Genomic DNA, 8401 nt, shown 5'->3' on the forward strand with positions numbered 1-8401 from the left:
CATTGGTTCTTTGGTTTTGGTAAGTTACAAGCTAAAGTTGACAAGGTGAAACAAGAAGTGTTGTTGGAAATGTGGTGAGGTTGTTTTTGGCAAGAGATAGTTATGCTATGATGAAGGAAAATGTGCATGAAGGAGAATTGGTGGTGTGGAACTCGTTCCCCAAGTGGTTCTTTATAGTGCCCATAAGTGAAAAATGGACGGCTAGGGTGGTTTGTGAAGGGTGGCTTGATGGTAAATATATGAATTAGGGAGAAGGACGAATTGCTTTTCATTTTCTTGGAAGTATTCTGGGTGCATTAAGTTGTACATGTAGCTATCTTTTCTTGCAGAACTTCCTTTTCCCATGTGTTAGTTTCAAAGACTTGTGAACTTTTCTTTTTGACCAAGCACCGTACCTCCCTTTGTCTTTTTCCTCCATTTTTTTCTTTTCTTTTGTTAATAGTTTTTGTTTCAGTTTATTACTGCTAATTTCTGTAAATTTTAATTTGTTTTCTTTGCTTATTCACTTGTTAGCATACTAACCACTAGCTGTTTGTGATATTGCCTCACTATGGAATTTCCACTATCTTTGGATGAGTATTGTTTGAGACTGAGCACATTGCAAAAAAAGAAAGGAGTATCCATCATCTTTTGGTCAATCAAAATTCATGAGAAACTCTCCACCACCACAGAATGATTCATGTTATTATGCTCATGGTGGGTGGGAGTATCAGGAACAGGAAACGGGGTACTTCCCAGAGCCACAAAATGGTCCATGTTTTGGTGAATTTGATCACTACTCAAGTTGTGGCTGGGAAGATCAAAACCAAAGAGATTTCACTTATTCACACCCCATTCATCAAGAGCCATCACCTCTGAATTATCCAACCTCACCTCCTAGTTTTACATATCCAAATTCTTCAGCACTTGAGCATTTCTCAGCACAAAATTCCTTCTCAAATTCATACAATTCATTTCATTATCCACAAGACTCATTCCACTACACACAAGAGTCATACCACTACCAACACTCCAACCAAAGACTCTATCAGCCCACACAAAACACATACTCCCAACCACCATATCACAACCAAGATAATCAACCTCATCAACCCAATCCGAACCAACAATTTCAAGATCAATTAAACAGGATAGAAGGAATGCTTGCAACTATGGGCAGAGATGTGGCCGATTTGAAAGGCTTTAAGGAAGAAGTGATATCCAACTTACAAAATCAAGGTGCTGCCATTCAAAAGCTAGAAGCACAAATTGGATATCTATCAAAGCAAATCCCTACCCACAATTCTTCTAGTGATACCATGGCAAACCCAAGGGAGGAATCAGAAGAACAAGAAAGGGAGAAAGTCAATCAAGGGAGATCACACTCCAATGACACAGAGAGTTGCAAAGAGGAAGGGTTCATTGAACCACAAATTCAGGAAGCTTTTGATGAACAGGATACTCCAACTGTCCAACAACAACCAAGTTCTGAGATCAAGGATGTGAAGGCAGTAGAAACAAGCACCAAAATGAGGATTGTGACCGAGAAACAAAGGACCATATCCATGAAGAAGAGAAGGTCGAAGAACAATCCAACTCCTGAGCCAACAAGCAAGCTCACTCAACCAATCCTTGTGGGATTCGACCTCACTCTATTGTGAGTTTTTACTTGACGATAACCGGTGCACTTGCCGGAAGGAATTTTGCCGATCGTGCAATTTCCTAAATCGTAGCATAACTAGTTTATGCGCATCATAGTGGAGGTTGAAGGACCTTGATAATCATGTAATCCTTCTGTAACCTCATCACTAATTCGCCTTTCTCAGCATCTGAGAGGTTTCTTCCAGTAGATAGAGACCATTACTCCAAAACCTCAGCAAAAGGAATATTGAACTGCAGCTTTTCATAGCCTTTCAAGGATTGTGAGTAGTGCTTATTCTTGATCTCCTTTTAGGGCATCTGAGGGTGTGGTACTTCAGGCTTTCTTCCCATAAGAGGGATGTGTAATAATGTGCTTCCAACCTCTTCTTGAGTCTCTTCTTCATTTAGTTCCTCAACAGTGTGTACCATCTTAGGCTCAGCCTCTTTGGTACTAATAAGGGCCAGACACTATTCTCTTATCTGTTCAGATAAGTGCTATCTAGTTTGAGTCAACTGTGCCTCTATAGTTCTGTCAGAGGCTCGGGCTTCTTGCAGCATCTCTTGAAATTTCAACATTTGTTGTGCAAGAGAGTGCAGTTGCTGGGTTAATGAGTCACTTTACTCAGGAGGGTCTGACTCAAAGGACATTGTCTTAACCTCTCCTTTCATTGGATTCTCATTAGATGAGTACAGATGTTGATTGTTAGCAACTGTCTCAATGAGCTTGTGAGCTTCCTCAATTGTCTTTCTCATGTGGATTGAACCACCAGCAAAATGGTCTAAGGACATCTTAGCCATATCTATGAGTCCATAATAGAGGATGTCTAACTTTACCCATTCTGAAAATATTTTCGTAGGGTATTTCTGTAGTATCACTTTGTACCTCCCCAAGCATCATAAAGGGATTCATTATCTTCTTATTTGAAGCCTTGAATGTCCAGTCTTAACTGGGTTAGCTTCTTTGGTGGAAAGTATTGATTCAAGAACTTATCCACCAGCTGACTCCATGTTTTCAAGCTTGATTTGGGTTGATTATCCAACCACCTCTTTGCTTGTCCTTTCACAACAAATGGAAAGAGCAACAACCTACAGACATCTTGGTCTACTCCAACAGTGTACATTGTGTCAGCATATTGCAGGAAATCTGCAAGGAATTCTATGGGCTCCACTTGAGAAAGTTCCTGAAACTGGTAGTTTTGCTGCACTAATGTGATTAGTTGTGGGTTGAGCTCAAAGTGAACTACTCCAATAGGAGGTACACTAATACTACTTCTATAGAAGTCAGGAGTGGGGGCTGTATAAGACCCCAAGATTCTTCTTGGTTGTGCCACTTCCTCTAGATCCATAGTGCACTCTTCCTGTTCCTGCATACACAGACAAGAAACAAAGAAAAGTGGGGAGTCTCGATGTCAGAGTATAGAGAGCTCCTAGTGAGATATCAAAAAGAAGAAAAGAGACAATAATTAAATATTTTTTTTGAAAATTAAATAAATAAATAAAATAAAAAGTGGAAAACTAATTCGAAAATAAAAAAATAATTAAGAAATTTCAAAAAAATAAGAAAAGGAAAGATTAAGAAAAGATATGACAACTGATGAGAGGATAATTTATACGCTTTTTGACATTATTTTTAGTATGTTTTTAGTAGAATCTAGTTACTTTTAGGGATATTTTCATTAGTTTTTATGTTAAATTCACATTTCTGGACTTTACTATGAGTTTGTGTATTTTTCTGTGATTTCAGGTATTTTCTGGCTGAAATTGAGGGACTTGAGCAAAAATCAGATTCAGAGGTTGAAGAAGGACTGCTGATGCTGTTGGATTCTGACCTCCCTGCACTCAAAGTGAATTTTCTGGAGCTACAGAACTCGAAATGGTGCGCTTCCAGTTGGAAAGTAGACATCCAGGGCTTTCCAGCAATATATAATAGTCCACACTTTGGCCAAGATTAGACGACGTAAACTGGCGTTCAACGCCAGCTTTCTGTCCAAATCTGGCGTCTAGCGCCAGAAAAGGAGCCAAAACCAGAGTTGAACGCCCAAACTGGCACAAAAACTGGCGTTCAACTCCAACAAGGACCTCTACACGTGCAACACTCAAGCTCAGCCCAAACACACACCAAGTGGGCCCCGAAAGTGGATTTATGCATCAATTACTTACTCATGTAAACCCTAGTAGCTAGTTTATTATAAATAGGACCTTTCACTATTGTATTAGACGTCCTTTTGATCATCCTGGATCAGGGATTGTATTTTGATCCTGTGATCACGTTTTGGGGGCTGGCCATCTCGGCCATGCCTGGACCTTTCACTTATGTATTTTCAACGGTAGAGTTTCTACACTCCATAGATTAAGGTGTGGAGCTCTGCTGTTCCTCAAAGATTAATGCAAGTACTACTGTTTTCTATTCAATTCATCTTATTTCGCTTCTAAGATATTCATTCGCACCTCAACCTGAATGTGATGAACGTGACAATCATCATCATTCCCTATGAACGCGTTCCTGACAACCACCTCCGTTCTACATTAGATTGAATGAGTATCTCTTAGATCTCTTAATCGGAATCTTCCTGGCGTAAGCTAGAATGATGGCGGCATTCAAGAGAATTCGGAAAGTCTAAACCTTGTCTGTGGTATTCCGAGTAGGATTCAATGATTGAATGACTGTGACGAGCTTCAAACTCGCGAGTGTTGGGCGTTAGTGACAGACGCAAAAGGAGGGTGAATCCTATTCCAGCATGATCGAGAACCGACAGATGATTAGCCGTGCTGTGACGGAGCATGTGAGCATATTTTTCACTGAGAGGAGGGGATGTAGCCACTGACAACGGTGATGCCCTTGCATAAAGCCAGCCATGGAAAGGAGTAAGACTGATTGGATGAAGATAGCAGGAAAGCAGAGGTTCAGAGGAACGATTGCATCTCCATACGCTTATCTGAAATTCTCACCAGTGATTTACATAAGTACTTCTATCCCTATTCTATTAATTATTATTCGAAAACTCCATAACTGTTTTATATCTGCCTAACTGAGATTTGCAAGGTGACCATAGCTTGCTTCATACCAACAATCTCCGTGGGATTCGACCCTTACTCACGTAAGGTATTACTTGGACGACCCAGTGCACTTGCTGGTTAGTTGTATCGAAGTTGTGAACCATGGTATTGGCACCATGTTCTTGGCGCCATTGCCAGGGAAAGAAAGAGCCATGAATTTTACATAATTAAAGTGTAATCACGATTACGCGTACCAAGTTGCTCACGTTGCCAGGGATTGTTCGAGCCTGGACATCACAATTTCGTGCACTAAGTTTTTGGCGCCGTTGCCGGGGATTGTTTGAGTTTGGACAACTGACGGTTCATCTTGTTGCTCAGATTAGGTAATTTTCTTTTTGTTTTCTTTTCAAAAAAATTTTTCAAAAATCTTTCAAAATTTTCTCCTTTGTTTTCGAAAAAAAAAATTTTTAAATAAAAAATTGTTTTAAAAAATATATTTTTCTTCAGAATTTTTAAGAATGAATTCTAGTGTTTCATGAAGCATGGCTGGCTGTAAAGCCATGTCTAATACGACTGTAGGGCATGTTAGACGTGTCATGTCTGAGTTACATGCTAAAGCTTGGCTAGCCATTGGCCATGTCTAGTGTTTTGGACCGGAGCTTTCATTGAAAGCTTGGCTGGCTAGTGAGCCATGTCTAATTCCTAGACTGAAGCTTTAGACTAACATGGCAAGATTCCTGGAATTCATATTAAAAATTTTGGAATCCTTATTTTTTTCTTTTACAAATAATTTTCGAAAAAAAATACAAAAAAATTAGAAAATCATAAAAATCAAAAATATTTTTCATGTTTCTTGTTTGAGTATTGAGTCATGTTATAAGTTTGGTGTCAATTGCATGTGCATCTTGCATTTTTCGAAAATTCTCATGCATTCATAGTGTTCTTCATGATCTTCAAGTTGTTCTTGGTAAGTCTTCTTGTTTGATCTTGATGATTTTTTGTTTTGTGTCTTTTATTGTTTTTCATATGCATTCTTGAATTCTTAGTGTCTAAGCATTAAAGAATTCTAAGTTTAGTGTCTTGCATGTTTTCTTTGCATTAAAAGTTTTTCAAAATTGTGTCTATGATGTTCATCTTGACATTCATAGTGTTCTTGGTGTTCATCTTGACATTCATAGCATTCTTGCATGCATCACATGTTTTGATCTAAAAATTTCATGCATTGCATCTTTTTAGTATTTTTCTCTCATCATAAAAATTTCAAAAATAAAAAAAAAAATTATCTTTCCCATTTTCTCTTATCAAATTCGAAAATTTGGATTGACTTTTTCAAAAATTTTTAAAATCAAATTGTTTCTCATGAGTCAAATCAAATTTTCAGTTTGAAAATCTTATCTTTTTCAAAATCTTTTTCAAAAATCAAATCTTTTTCAAAATTCTTAGTTATTTTCGAAAATTTCAAAAATATTTTTCAAAAATCTTTTTCTTATTTTTATATCAAATTTTCGAAAATAACATAATCAATTAATGTTTTGATTCAAAAATTTGAAGTTTGTTACTTGCTTGTTAAGAAAGATTCAAACTTTGAATTCTAGAATCATATCTTGTGATTTCTTATGAATCAAGTCATTAATTGTGATTTTAAAAATCAAATCTTTTTCAAAACTAATTTTAATCATATCTTTTCAAAAATATCTTCTTATCTCTTTCAAAAATTTGATTTAAAAATATCCTCTCTAACTTCCTAACTTCTTATCTTTTCAAAATTGATTTTCAAATTTGTTTCAACTAACTAACTAACTTTTTGTTTGTTTCTTAACTTTTTCAAAACTACCTAACTAACTCTCTCTCTCTCATTTTCGAAAATATCTTCCCGCTTTTTCAAAATTTCTTTTTAATTTATTAATTATTTTAATTTTTAATTTTTAAATCTTAATTTTCGAAAATTACTAACATTTTTCAAAAACTATTTTCAAAAATCACTAACTCTTTTTCAAAAATTATTTTCGAAAATTCCTCCTCTCCCATCTTATTCTATTTATTTATTCATCTACTAACATCTCATCTCACATCTCAACCCTCCTCACAGTTGTGTTTCTTCCGTTATATTACATTCTTTGTCTCCCCCTCTTCTTCTACTCACACAGAGATCCCTATACTGTGGTATAAAGGATCTCTATTATTATTATTATTTTTTCTGTGCCCTCTTCTTTGTCATATGAGCAGGAGCAAGGACAAGAATATTCTTGTTGAAGCAGATCCGGAACCTGAAAGGACTCTAAAGAGAAAATTAAGAGAAGCTAAATTGCAACAATCCAGAAATAACCTTTCAGAAATTTTCAAACAGGAAGAGGAGATGGCAGCCGAAAATAATAATAATGTAAGGAAGATGCTTGGTGACTTTACTGCACCTAATTCCAATTTACATGGAAGAAGCATCTCCATTCCTGCCATTGGAGCAAAGAACTTTGAGCTGAAACCTCAATTAGTTTCTCTGATGCAGCAGAACTGCAAGTTTCATGGACTTCCATCTGAAGATCCTTTTCAGTTCTTAACTGAATTCTTGCAGATATGTGATACTGTTAAGACTAATGGAGTAGATCCTGAAGTCTACAGGCTCATGCTTTTCCCTTTTGCTGTAAGAGACAGAGCCAGATTATGGTTGGATTCTCAACCCAAAGACAGCCTGAACTCTTGGGATAAGCTGGTCACGGCTTTCTTAGCCAAGTACTTTCCTCCTCAAAAGCTGAGCAAGCTTAGAGCTGATGTTCAAACCTTCAGACAGAAAGAAGGTGAATCCCTCTATGAAGCTTGGGAAAGATATAAACAGTTGACCAAAAAGTGTCCTTCTGACATGCTTTCAGAATGGACCATCCTGGATATATTCTATGATGGTTTATCTGAGCTATCAAAGATGTCACTGGACACTTCTGCAGGTGGATCCATTCACCTAAAGAAAACGCCTGCAGAAGCTCAAGAACTCATTGACATGGTTGCTAATAACCAGTTCATGTACACTTCTGAAAGGAGTCCTGTGAGCAATGGGACGCCTATGAAGAAGGGAGTTCTTGAAGTTGATACTCTGAGTGCCATATTAGCTCAGAATAAAATATTGACTCAGCAAGTCAATATGATCTCTCAGAGTCTGCATGGAATGCAAGCTGCATCCAACAGTACTCAAGAGGCATCTTCTGAAGAAGAAGCTTATGATCCTGAGAACCCTGCAATAGCAGAGGTGAATTACTTAGGTGAACCTTATGGAAACACCTATAACTCATCATGGAGAAATCATCCAAATTTCTCATGGAAGGATCAAAAGCCTCAACAAGGCTTTAATAATGGTGGAAGAAACATGTTTAACAATAATAAACCTTTTCCATCATCCACTCAGCAACAGACAGAGAACTCTGAACAAAATGCTTCTAATTTAGCAAATCTAGTCTCTGATCTATCCAAGGCCACTGTGATCTTCATGAATGAAACAAGGTCTTCCATTAGAAATTTGGAAGCACAAGTGGGCCAGCTGAGTAAACGGATCACTGAAATCCCTCCCAGTACTCTCCCAAGCAATACAAAAGAGAACCCAAAAGGAGAGTGCAACGCCATTGACATAAGCACCATGGCCGAACCTACAAGGGGAGTGGAGAACGCAAATCCCAAGGAGGAAGACCTCCTGGGACGTCCAGTGGTCAATAAGGAGCTTCCCTCTGAGGAACCAAAGGACTCTGAGGCTCATCTAGAGACCATAGAGATTCCATTGAACCTCCTTATGCCCCTCATAAGC

The 8401-nt window shown here is 37.6% G+C and overlaps 1 non-coding gene across 1 annotated transcript; it reads right to left on the reverse strand.

Annotated features, from left to right (window-relative positions):
• Positions 1-7369: 7369 nt before the first annotated feature.
• Positions 7370-7477, reverse strand: LOC112773917 (small nucleolar RNA R71). The gene has a single exon (XR_003188439.1). It is a non-coding gene; the product is annotated as a small nucleolar RNA R71 (small nucleolar RNA).
• Positions 7478-8401: the final 924 nt, after the last annotated feature.

This window comes from Arachis hypogaea, chromosome 18 (genome assembly GCF_003086295.3).
Source record: "Arachis hypogaea cultivar Tifrunner chromosome 18, arahy.Tifrunner.gnm2.J5K5, whole genome shotgun sequence".
Lineage (NCBI taxonomy): Eukaryota > Viridiplantae > Streptophyta > Magnoliopsida > Fabales > Fabaceae > Arachis > Arachis hypogaea.